General features: G+C 38.4%; 1 protein-coding gene and 1 long non-coding RNA gene across 2 annotated transcripts in view; one reads left to right on the forward strand and one right to left on the reverse strand.

Moving 5' to 3' along the window:
* The window catches only part of ctnna1 (catenin (cadherin-associated protein), alpha 1), a 79516-nt gene extending 78483 nt beyond the window's left edge, over nucleotides 1-1033 (reverse strand). Inside the window, exon 1 of the mRNA XM_056768958.1 lies at nucleotides 807-1033. The gene's annotated coding sequence lies outside the window, so the exon portion shown is untranslated. The remainder of the gene's footprint in view (nucleotides 1-806) is intronic.
* On the forward strand, nucleotides 935-13979 carry LOC130437592 (uncharacterized). The gene is made up of 3 exons (XR_008909205.1): nucleotides 935-1048; nucleotides 7581-7629; nucleotides 13508-13979. It is a non-coding gene; the product is annotated as an uncharacterized LOC130437592 (long non-coding RNA).

The raw sequence follows: 13979 nt of genomic DNA on the forward strand, positions 1-13979 counted from the left end.
CATCTTAATGGGGAAATGGACACAATAATAAAAATACACTCACGCATTTACACACATAATATTAAGGCATATAGTCTTAATATTAGAAAGTGTTCAAATATAAGAAATGGTTTCATCATTAATAATATATTATTGTGTTAAGACTACACACTGTTTGCCTTCCGTGTTATTATTATAAGGCTGAGCTCACAGGGAAGGCCTGAACTGTTGTTGATCCTGGCTTGTGGTTTAGGCGGAGCCCTCAACTCTATGTGTTAATTTTACTTTCTCACATACTTCTTACGTGATCACACCAATCTTTAAAAACGTTACAAACTAACGTGCATCAAAATATAAGCGTCAAAGTTTTCCTGTCCTGTGCTGATAAAACGCTATTCTGGAATAGGGTTCAAATACATTTGCTTATGTGACCCGTACGGCTAACTGCTAACTAGCATTCCCACTAAACTTTCCAGGACAGTTTCAATACTCCAATACTCGGTTTATCCGATCTCGCTCTTCACAACGTATTAAAGGAGTTAAAGGGTGAATAAACGGAGTTTACTTCGTCCATAAGAGTTGTTTGTTTCTTTATTTAGTGAAATAGTAAACGCCAGACAAATATTCCAAACATCCCATGAAGTTAGGAAATGCGCTAACAATGTAGCCACAAACCCAAACACCGCTTTTTACATTTTCATTTAATATACAGACACAAAATTGACCTAATGAACCCATTGTGGTTTAAATACATCCTTGTGTATACGGTTAAACTGAAAACAATGTATTTTAACAAACCAGCCAAAAGCGAAACATACTTAACTTACCAAACTCCCGAAATTCCAGTCAGATTCAAAATGGAGGGATGAGACTTTAAAACACCGTGCTTAAGTTTCCTCTTGTTGTTAAATTAATCCCTCCCAGCGACTAAGCATCAACCGAAAGTTCTCGTTCACGGAAAGATCCCGTTGAAGAGATAATGAATGACTTTGTGAAGTCTTAACAGCAGTTTCGGTTTATCCCGCAGGTTTGCAGATGATGGCGGATCAGCGGCAGTCAGTATTATCAGGTGTGTTTTTTAGGGAGTGGCTCGACAACTCGAGTAAAGTTCAGATGCATGTGAATTGAAAACAAACGTCAGTGATTGACAGCAAAGATATGGAAACTCTTTGCTAACTTATCATATAGCTACAGGGCTCATGTATAATCACTTTTTTAAATGAATTTGCGTTTGATATTATTTATAAATTGGACTATTTCAAATAAACAAGTATAGGAAAAAAATGTATGAAATGGTGACTGCATAACTCAAAATATCCCTTATAAAAGTTAACTTTTTTGTAAGATATGGTCGATTTTTTGTAGATTGATATTGATAGAATATAGTTTTACAACAAATCTCAGGCTTATAGGCTACGTTGATATCCATTTTGAGAAAGTCTGGAAAAGTGCTTGGATTAGTTTAATTTAATCAATCTGTCCTCAACACCAACTTTTCCTTTTGAGTTTAATCTATTGTTATCAATGATGATAGTTTATGTCATTGATATATTCATCCATTCCTTCGAATGTGCATGTAACAGAGGAAGTAAGGAGAATACGGGCAGCTGGCGTGAGATTGTTTTCCTGATAACTGTATGACGCAAGGGGTCTGACTCATATAGGAAGTTATTGAGACCCGAATCCCTGGCGAGTTGTAGCACGAATAGTAATAATCGTACATTCTCAGCCGTTTACATGGAGAGGGTATAGTGTACAATAGAGACAACTGGATGATTGTCATTTCATTTCTTTTGTACTTTCTAAAACTTTTAAATGGGCTGTGCTGTGGCATATGTCATTGTTTTGTTTTTAAGAAGTAATATTTGATGTCACATTCATCTTGGATGCCGAATTCTTCTCATATTCGGTTCTCACACACACACACACACACACACACACATAAAGACAGATAGAGCTCACAGGACACACATCAAAATCATAACCATCATCAAAATCAAGCCTTTATTTTCTATGATATAGGCATACAACTGGCGTCATGCAGAACTGCATTTAATGTGTCTCTATTCCTTTTGGGGGAGGTGAACTGATATGTGAGACAATGACATGGACTATATGCAGTGCTAAGCAGTTTCGGTACAGGCCTGGAATATGGATGACAAGTACTTTGTCTTCACAAGCCTGAATACCAATGTGAAATATAATAAGCAGATCTGCCGTACCCACGTGTTTTTCTTGGAACTTAATGAAGTGAAGGAGCAATAAACAGGTTATTGGACAGGGCAAGATGTATAAAAAAAACATGCGTATCTCACGTATAATAGCTTACGGAAATGATGACTGTGCATGAAGATGGATCTTTTATTCTCTTCAGTAGGCCTATGTTGTTTTAGCAGCTAGTCTGTTTTATTACGGTGACATATGGTTATTTCTCTTTATGGGATCATTAAAATGCATTGAAGTAATTGACAGCTGTGTTCATTTAGCTTTAGAAATTCATATTTTCCGCAAGTTACGCAAACGACATTTTTTGCCTGTTGGGAAAGCGCCACAGATCCCCGCGGCGGAAATAAATAAATAACTTCGACAAATCAGGAGGAGCCAAGCGGTCGTAATTCCAATTAGAGAGAAAAAGGAAATTGCTTTAGTGGTTGGCACAGACAACAATCTAAAATCAGCAGCTAAGGAAGAGAGAGTACATTATCAACAGGGACTTCTTGTTCTGGAGGCACTGGAGAGAGAAAATCTGCAATGAGTTAGATGGCGGGACAATACAATTAATTATGAACTTTCACAAGCTCAGTGATAAAGAACTGCAGCAGGTAATGTGAACAGCACGGCTTTAAAGAGATTTAAACAAGTCTTATTTAAGCCCATATGGACCATTACGTGGTTGAGAGATCTGTGAGAAAATGTTAGCTAAACAGTATATTCCTGGTCCTGAAGTTCACAAGAATGGCCATTTTAATATCTGTAAATGTATATATATACTGTATATATATTCAAAAATATCTTCAGTTTTTCTGAATTTGCTATTTATGCGTTTAGGTAAAATTATAATTTTTGTTTCGGCCTGTAAACGACAAACAATATTTCTGCCATATGTCTATCACTGTTTAACTAAAAACTTAAGAAACAGGTCAAAATAACATAGATGCTCTGTATTTTTTCAGACCTCGAATACCGCAAAGAAAACAAATTCAAATTTTAAGCAAGACAACCGTATTTTGAAAAGGTAAAACAAATTAGGTGGTCAATTTGTATCACAGTTTTCATGTGTGTTGTCTTGCTGTCAGTCTTTCACATTACTGTTGTGTGACTTTGTCACTCCTGAGGTTTGATTCTACAGACACTGAACTGGAATGGCCACATTACATCTAGAAATGCTGAATAAATTAAAAGGTGGACGGGTTTCCTCATTTAAAATATATATTGTTCCTCTGTTGCATAATTCGCTTTATGTGAATGAAACGGCAATAGTTTTAGGTTCAATAGGCTGTAGTGAAGTGGTGGGATATACAGTTATCTAAAGATCATATCTGTTTTGATCTGTTTTTGTTTAGACAGCAGAAAATAAATAATGCATAATTGCACATAGTTAGAATACCCAAAATGAATAAATGAGGAAAGAGAAATGGTTGTTGTATATTTTATCTTGTTGTGCATCCAATCAAACAAATCATTTAAGCACAATTTCCTTTGTCAAATTGCAGAAGCTAAGTTAGGCAGATGGCATCGTGGAGTTATCTGTTACATTCAAGATCATATATATGAATACAACCTAAAAACTTCATTACCACATTACATGCACGTTCCCTTGCGGGGTGATAATGGTTTGTGCAGACTATGACGTGTTCGGTAAAGTAAATTATTGGCTGCAGAGAGCATTAAACCATCTATATTCATGAGACATTCAGAAACCAAATGTGTCAGTTTTCCTGTTCCGCTTAGTCATGTTAATACTTTTGTTTGAAACAACAATTTCGGCTTTGCAGTTCATTCTGATGTTAATAAATGTCAACGTTTGATTTTGTTGTTGTTTTCTGGACACTTAATGTTTATACTGCATCAGATCATCTCTTGATTTACAATCTAGGTTCAGGAACGAAACCAGTTGAGTTGAATTACTGCCATAAACCCACATGAAATCCCATTAAAATTATACATAGTGAAACGTTTTTGGAACCACGTATATCGTATTATGCAAAAAATATACAGTACATTATGTATTTTGCAAGCACAAAAGCTTTATGTGCAGTACTGCAGGTATGGATGGCCGTATTCTGCATTTGAATATAAGACACAGTACGTGATAAATTATTCCTTGTTGTTATGAACACATTTACATGCGAGCTATGCTGAATAAATAATCAATTATCTCGATTGTAATCAACTGTGAAAAGATACTGTCCTCCACAGGAGTGCCAGGAAGAATGTTTCAGAGCACGGGGTGTGTGTGGGGGGGGGGCAAGGGGGATGTTGTGCAAGAATGTCTGTGTTGATGATTTCACCACACCCTCCTGAGTCACCCCTGCAGTCACACATAGATGACTATGATGTCATCGACGACGACGAGAGCCCTTATCACAATGGCGCAGTCATTTCCATGGTCACAGCAATCCGCATCCTCGGGTCTGCTATGTGATTAGTAATGTTTATGCCCGCTTTTGGGAGTACATCACTCACAGGGCCTGAAGCTACGGATCAGTACTGCCTTTCATACTAACAAGGACCCTGGAAAATCTGGGCTTCGACCCAAACAAACACAAAAATAAATGAAACTTGGGGATACTACTGCACACAGTGCTATAGAATTAATTATTATAATAAAGTGAATGTGTCCACATGGAGGCCGTTATGAGGCCAATTGTGCGCTGATAAACACGGCCCTGGAGACAAGTGGAATGCATGGGTGTATTGTAGCCATTCAATCAAACCTTGGGGAACTATGTTGACATGCGTTTGCATTATTTAACATCTAGCTGACATTTCTGAATCAAACTGTGATGTCTGAAGTCTTTGATTGGGGTCTAGTGAGCTCCACCTTGTGGCCCGTGTCTACATATAGAAGCCATTTTTATCAGGAAAAACAAATGTCATGGCTGAGTAAAGGCAGCAGAGGTTTTAACAGAACAGAAATTATGAGTGCCTAAACCTAGAGCAGAATTGTCGGGCATGGAAATGTCAAGTTTTCAGCTTCTTTTCCTGTAATGCAATTCACAAGTACAGAACTAAATGTTCTTTAAACCGTGTTGTTATGAGCAGTTTAAGATATGACATTTTAATATAAGCCGACTGGTCCGTTCTAGGGTTCGTGAGATAAATGTAAAGTTTGACATAATTTCGCATGCACGCGTAAGGCTCTCAGTCAATGACTTATCAACTGTGGCCTGTTCCTCGTGCCTCTGGCGCTCTCCTCTATTAGGTTCATCCGCCGCACAGCCCTATTTTGTAAAGCCCGTCACTTGGGACCTGTTCCATTTTACTATAACGTCCACGAGGGAGCGAGATTGAGAAGTAGGTGAGCGAGTTTAAAAAAAAGGAGATTATTTGACAATTCTACAAAAGTAGGCACAGCGCCTCCTGAATTCGTCTCCGGCGGGTCCCTCGGGTGTAATAGCACTTTGCTTTTTATAGGATTTCCGAATCGACTCCTACTTAGTGCCTAAAAGCCACTGATATTTAATCGTATTTTGCATTGACTGCATGGTGTGCGGTGATAGACTGTATGCTGGATAATGATCTTATTGGTTGTGTAATGTCCCTCTTGATTTAAGTGGAAGAAGTTAATGAGCTATTCATGGAGGGGTCACATGCATGGAGTGTTTCGCCTTGAGTCATATTTCCCATGTTGAGAGGAGGTCCGCTAGATAAATAGCTGGTTAATTGTGGCTGTTTCTGATAAGAAAGTGTCTTTGATTGGTTTTAGACAGCGTGTTCTCCGACACAAGCGTAGACCTAAATGAAAAGGAACCAGAGTCAAATAGAGCACAGAGCAATTAATACGACGCATTTCGATCGTCCGCGGTAATGACTGAAGTCTCTTAAGGAGCCTACTGTTATAGTGGCTTAGTCGTCGCTGATTCACCGATAATAGAAAATGGATTCAGAGGCTCTCATCGTCTTATGCTGGAACGGAGGCACTGCTTTTAATGACTGAGATGTCTCTCTGACTGTCATAAATTTCTGCACATTTTCACATTCCATGGTAGGCTGCCACGGAAACTGTCACTCAAAGTATTTTGCTATTTGGAAGTCAAGTGGCTTAGAAAATACGTATAAGATTGAAGGCACCAAGAGAGACATTAATTTCCTGTTGAGCTGGGTCAATGCGAGGTTCTCTAACGGCCGCCCGGTGAGTCAGTGCGGATTAATACGGCCATTGTGAATATATTGAAGATGGAGTTCATTTAGGGTCTCGCTGACCCAGCGTGATTGAGATCTATCAGACCCGCTCCACAGGGCTTTGACTTGCTTCACCTATTATTGACTCACGCTTTTGTACAGGACCGGAGAACAGCGCAATTACAATAGCATGAAGTCATATGCATTTCTGAAAAGTATCAATATGAAAGGCTTGATAGAAGCTGGGTGATGACCATGAGTTTTTGGGTTCATTATCTGAAGAATAGGGCTATTATGAGCTTTAGAAGTCAGTCTGGGAGAAAGCAATACTGTAGCTATAGGATTAGAAAGAGAGTTTTACAAATCAGAAGGCAGTTCTGATGATATTTTAACTATGATCTCTAAAAAGTGTTTTACACAGTCATTCAAAAGTATGCAAAATATAATTTCATTATATTACTTTTGAAATGGAATACTATTTTTCCCATGCTGCCTTTTCTGTCACTCAAAATTGTTGCTAATGAAAGGATTAAGACCATTATTTATGTTTTTAAAGCCTAGAACAACAACAATTATAAAGACTTTTTTTTAAATCAATCTAAATTTAATAGAATAACTATACTGTTTAAGGATAAAGATACATATGAAAAATAACATTGGGATTAATTTATTTGAGCTGATAAAACATCTAAATCCATTTGATTTTAAAGGGTTCACACATTTAAAATGTGAAACTGTAATGAGAGAATAAACAATGTATCGTCCAATGGTTTGGACAGATGGTCTCTTTTATCTTTAGAGTTATCATTCTTGATGTAAGCGGATAATTCACCTAAAAGTTTTATTTCTGTCATCGACTCACCCACATGTCATTTAAAAGCTGTATATGACTTGTTCTTCTTAAACACAAAAGAAGATATTTGGAGAACGGTGTCCGTGGTTTTGTGTCCTTACAATGGAAGTCAATGAGAGTCAATCTTGTTTGGTTACCAACATTCTTCAAAATACCTTCTTTTGTGTTCTGCAGAAGAAAGAAAGTCATGCAGGTCATACATGAGGGTGAGTAAATGATGAAAAAAAATCATATTTTATGGGTGAACTATCCCTTTAACATTCATTATTTTGAGTGATTTTGTATCCTTTCTGACCTCTAAAGTTCACTGAACCATTGAAATACAACACATCACATTTAAGATTCCAGACAAGTCTTCGCAGCAAACCATGGGTGACTATCTTAACAACTTTTTCCCTGGCAGCTGCTCCGATGAAACCAGCAAACCCCCTACAGAATGTCTACTCATACAGGTAAGATTCAAGTCATTTAACAAGGCTCACTCTCTTATCACTAAATCATAGAATGTTCAGTGTTTCCTTTGTAGAAAAGAACATACAAAATACAAATTGTGTTCCAAATGTGCGGTCATCCGTGTTTGTCGGTATGAAGTATGGGTCAGATGGAACAGCGCAATGTCTCACCTCTCCGAGAGCACAGTGAGGAGACCCAGCATCACATTTCTGCCTCAATACCTTGACACTCATGCTTTCCGATGATGGAGCTTTATTTAATGGAAAACTGCACCGGAAATGTGCTTGTAAGTTTGTTTTTTGGTTTCTGTAAATATCCTAGAATCACAGACGATGTGTCGATACATCACGCACTGGTGCAGAACCGCATGAAGTTCACTGAGTCGCAGGGCAAATGTGCAGCAGAGCATGGGTGAAAGTTCAGATACTAAGAAGTAGATTTTCACACTTGTAAAAAGGTGATTTTTAAAGGCAGACTTTGTTGGCTAAAATAGAATCTCAGTGTGGAACAGCTTGATGCATCACTTAAAGAAAAACGTTCTCTTAGTTATTTCCTGTCAGCTTTAATGGGTAAGTTAAATATCAACATACTAAAAAGATCATTAGACTAGAAAATGTTGCTTTTCGAACAGCAGAGGTGCCCATTGACATGATCTTTGGTTTTATGTTCCTACAATAGAAGTTAACAGAATTTTAGAGGATGAATCTAGAAATATAAACCCATGCGTTAATGATAAAAGAGTATAAGTTGGGTCTAGATCACGCTAAGTTAGATTCAGCACCCACACTCTTAAAACCCTAAAAATAATCAACAACGACTAAACATTATTTAAGATTTTTAGTTTTGGTTTGGGTTTTTTAACCTGTTAATGGTCTAGTGCATAACATTTTGTGACCTCTAGCGGTGAGGTTGTGAATTGCAACCAACGGCTCACTCCACCAAGATACCGTCATGTTTTCTCTCTTAACACACTCTGTAGCAGTTTGTCCGTTTAGGTCTTCTTCAAAACGTATGCTTTATTATTATCAAAACTTGTGTTTTATTATTATCAAAACTTGTGTTTTACTATTATTAATTTCATTTGGCACAATGTTGAACATGACCATTTAATCAGTGAACTAATTGCATTCTTATTAGGGTTTTTTAGCTAATTGGATAGCCAAATAACACTGTCCCGTTTGGTTTACACTGGCATAGAAGTATATTACAGCACTCATTCGGTGTGTGTGTATATTAGATAACAAATCAAAAATGCCAGGCCGCTCACTAAAACTTATCGACTATTCAAAGAAACAGTTAATCAGTTTTATGATGTTAAGTTGGTGATTTCCAAGAGTTATTCAGGAAACTTTATATTACCAATCACAATAACAGTCCTCAGCCAGACAGTCCAAGAGCAGAGACTTCTGGGAAATCTCTGTCTGCAGTGGTTCCATGCGGTGACAGCTCAGTGGATTGAGGCACAATGGTGAAATACAACCCGAACGGATGGTAATAAATGCCCAGTCATGGCCCCCGCGACACACTGTAAACAATCCATGGCTTGTTGACAGTCGGGCATATCTTCAATCGTGGCAAAATGACTACCTTAATGTACTGTCAAGTGCAGTTCATTTTGCTTTATTTTCCCCCGTCAATGCATTAAAATAAGAGGGAACAGATGGTTAATTTGTAACTTCCCCACCGGCATTTATTGCCGGTAGCAATGCAATGCGACAAGGAAAACCGGTTGCAGAAGCCATATGATCCATGGGATATATTAGCTGAAGAGTCACAATTCCATTTTCAGACATGCTCGCATGATGAGAGAAACTGGCCGTTTTTGAAAGACTAATAAACAGCTTTTTCTCACGTTTCTATATAGTAATTGTCAAAAGCACGGATCTTAGATCCAATATTAATGAATTAAATGTAATTATCACATACATACTGTATAAAGAGATCAACTAAATGTCTGTAGAATTACCATTGATTCTTTTTCATTTTCAGGCTACATCTAAAAAGCCCAGCGTTGCATTTTTCCGTCCTCTAATTGACAGAAAAACAAAATTTTTCCAGAATAATGGCGGTGCTGTTCAGACTCCATGGTGCTTATTAAATACAATTCTAATGGTTAAGAAAACATTTTAACCTTCTCACGGAAAACAATCAATTCATTCTCTCCCTGCTGCTCGCCGAGACATTGAAATATTCGAAGACTCATTTGCGTTTGATTCACCTGCTTCTTCCCGTTCTGAAACGGGGATCAATTTGTCCACTTATGAACTGAAACCCAAACTACATCCTTTCATGCGTTCATTAAATTTTACATCGTCACAAACAAATTTGTACTTATTTGCATACAAGCAATTACGGAAAATGAATATAGTGAAGGTTGATTCAAATGAGTCCTCTCAGCCCTCTCTTGTTTATCGGGATGAAATTTATATCTAACCCATAATAAACATCAAGAAATGCAGGCAGGAGCTTTTCAGTGACTATTAGGCCGTATGGGTACATCAGAGCAGCATTTGAGATGCAAGCTTCCGAACGGTTCCCTCTTTGAAAACAAATCAAAGATACCTTTTTTTGCTGTCACGTTTCATTTTCATCCACGTCTTTCTTTGTACCGAATCAGTAAATGCTTTCCCCTCATATTTCATGAAACAGAAAAGCAAAGGATCCAAACTATAGAAAACTGTGTTCATTATTGATGTACTTCATTACAATTTCCATTTGGTTGTTTTATGGCCCTTCTACTAACTCACGAGGGTGGTAAAGAGACAGAGAGAGATAGAGGTGAGACGAGGGGTCAGTGAAATGTAAGTACACATCATAATAGCTGGCGAGAGCCTTTAAACGTATGTGGATCACCAATGCTCGCTCAAAACTTCTTTCCCGTAGCCCATTCCTCCGCTCGATTGCGATGGCTTTTTTTCCATGGTAAATATTTCACATGCTGTTCGAGGTAATGTGCATGAGAGAATCACTGATGTGAAATATTGATGCAAACAGATGTTTAGGTTTGCATCCTTCAAAAAGGAGCTTGTGCATTCAAAGGGAGCGGCATTGATTAAATCAGTTCAAAAGCCTTTTGCGTGATGTATGGCGATGCACGCGCCGAGTTTTTCAACTCCGGTTGGTCATCCAGACAGCAGATGTCTCAAGCCAAACTGAAGGGTTTTTTCATTGCGTGTGACATTGAGTCTAAAACGTGTCTATTAATAAATACGATTGTGTAAAGGGACCACAAAGAGGTCAGTTACACAGCTTCTGTGCTCTTGGCATTTGTCATACTGTCTTCGTGACCGGTCTGCTCTGTAAGCAGCTCTGTAATTGGCAGTCGCTGTGCAGAGAATTATGGGTAACTAGCAACAGTCACATCAGAAAGTGCAGGAGTCTGGCAGCATTTAGTTAGCTGTCCTCCACCAGAGGTATCAGTGCTCTAAATGTCTCCGAAAAAAGAGAGAGCCGAGTACATCAGCAATCCACATCTACATGTCACTCAAGCTCAGTGTATGCACGGTGACATAGCATAAGGGGGTGCCTGTCAGTTTCGCCTTCACTGCATCTCTATGCGACGGCTCTGCATGTGATTGGCTGACAACATAAAAATGGGTCATGTATTCCAAGGTTGCTATGTTTTTATCACTCAAAAGTGGCATGCATATTTATCTGTGCCATACACTTAAATAGGTCATAAATTACAACTTTTTTAATGGTCAACATTTTTGCTGCAAAGTGAGAAAATTTAAATGTTTTTATAAAGAGAATCACAAATGTTTTTGTGATTTCTGACTGAAATGGCAATTTATGATTTCTTTTCTCTTGTTTAAACTTAGATCAGGTGAATTGAGGTTTGCTTTAGAAATTCTTCAGGCACCAAACCAAGAATGACATAAAAGCACCGATTGAATTGTGGAAAATGTGTGCGTTGAGGCATTAAGGGTGGTGATCCGGTCAGTGCACAGCATGCCAAACAAAATTTAAATTCTTACCTGTGGCAGTCGCCTTTAGTTTGTCACAGCAATGATTTTCTTGCTAAGTCCTTGGTACATTAGTATTAAGAGAAGAGACAATCTCATTTCAGTGGACATAGATTTGTGTTCCCTTAAAGGGGCTGTGAGTAATTTTGTTGGAGGATCTGTTGACAGAAATGCAATATAATTTACAAGTCTTCAGAGGTGTATAAAGACCTTACATAAAGAAGCGTTATGTTTTTATCACCTTAGAATGAGCTATTTCTATCTACATGCACCGCGGGTCCCCTTACATGGAATTCCTCATGTTGTTTCTACAGTAGCCCTAAACGGACAAACTGCTCTACAGAACACATTTCGTAAATGCGTTATGTCTTTCAGCAAAGAAAAAAAAAACGTGTCGACATCTTTGTTCTGTGGGAGGGGTGAAGTGAGCCATTGGTTGCAATTTGCAACCTCACCAATAGATGCCCCTTAATTTCATATCCCTTTACAGGGATAGTTTATCCAAAAAAAAAAAATATTTCATTATTCATGTCAATTCAAACCTGAATGACTTTTTTCTTTTGTAGAACTCAAAAGAATATTTTAAGGAACGTTGGTAACCAAACAACACTGGCTTCCATTGATTTCTATAACATTTGGGTAGTTGACATACACTCACCTAAAGGATTATTAGGAACACCTGTTCAATTTCTCATTAATGTAATTATGGTGGTGGTGTAATGGTGTGGGGGATGTTTTCTTGGCAAACTTTAGGCCCCTAAGTGCCAGTTGGGCATCGTTTAAATGCCACGGCCTACTTGAGTATTGTTTCTGACCATGTCCATCCCTTTATGACCACCATGTACCCATCCTCTGATGGCTACTTCCAGCAGGATAATGGACCATTTCACAAAGCTCGAATCATTTCAAATTGGTTTCTTGAACATGACAATGAGTTCACTGTACTAAAATGGACCCCACAGTCACCAGATCTCAACCCAATAGAGCATCTTTGGGATGTGGTGGAACGGGAGCTTCGAGCATCCCACAAATCTCCATCAACTGATGCTATCCTATCAATATGGGCCAACATTTCTAAAGAATGCTTTCAGCACCTTGTTGAATCAATGGCACGTAGAATTAAGGCAGTTGTGAAGGCGAAAGGGGGTCAAACACAGTATTAGTATGGTGTTCCTAAAAATCCTTTAGGTGAGTGTATATACCGTGGCCTACATGTGTCCTGGGGACAAAGCAAAAATTTAGGAAACAAACTGTTAATAATCTATAACTATGGAAGATGAATATTTATATTTTTAATACAGCCTAAAAGCATTTACGGTTTATTTGTCAATTACCCATTTACACAAAACCAATGAGACATTTCTCAAAATATCATCTTTTGTGTTCCCCAGAAGAAAGCGTCATATATCGTTTTAAAAACATGAAGGTGAATAAATGATGATATTTTTGGATGTTTGTGTATTTTTGGTGAACTATCCCTTTAAATGTAACTTAGCCCTGTGCAAAAAGAGAAAGAGAGAGACATAAACTAAAAGCCGCTTTCACAAATATTGGCACTCAGTTACATGAACACCATTATTGTGTAGTATTTACCTACTGCAGCAAATGGGACACTGTACAAACATACACATTCATTACGATAAAGAGAAAGCTAGATCCAGACCTTTCTGTGCACCGCCTCATGAGGCTATTTCACCATAATCTATTCTCATGTTGTTTTGCCTGTTATTACTAGTTTCCCTTTTCACCTCTGATTCATCACATACACACATTAAAATACCCTCTCTACAGCACAAACACACACACATAAACTGTTCAAGGTCCCACCCTAACATGTGGGTCATGAAGTAAAATCATTTCCTCCTCTCACAGGACCCTGTGGCATCATTAACCATTTTCTACTCTTCTACAGGTTTCCATACTACAGCACATGCAGGCACAGTAAGAACCCACGCAAACCCTCCAGTTCTCTAATATCCTCCTGGGAGATGCCGAACATCCAGTCTCCATGATTTCAGACGCCATCATCTTCTCCATTACTGCTCACAGCACCGTGCTAGCGCTTCTGGTCAGGAGTTCCAGCAGATGGAGGAAGCGGTTCTGCTCTGTCATCTCGGCTGAGATGTTTGCCCAAGATTTGCCGCGCTTATAACTCTTCATTATTAATCAGCTCTTGGATAATATATTTTCGTTCATTCTCCTTCCACGCCATACCCCCTACGGCCCGCGCATCATAATTCACACGGCTTGATGCTTTTCCGACCGTGCCCAGGAGCGCGATGAGCTACCTGCAGATTAAAGGCTTATGGGAGGATGTAGTCCCAAACCCCATCAGCATTCAACTTTTCTGTCTCTTTTTCCTTTTTTGAAATCAACACAGTTGA

This window comes from Triplophysa dalaica, chromosome 16 (genome assembly GCF_015846415.1).
Source record: "Triplophysa dalaica isolate WHDGS20190420 chromosome 16, ASM1584641v1, whole genome shotgun sequence".
NCBI classification, from domain to species: Eukaryota; Metazoa; Chordata; class Actinopteri; order Cypriniformes; family Nemacheilidae; genus Triplophysa; species Triplophysa dalaica.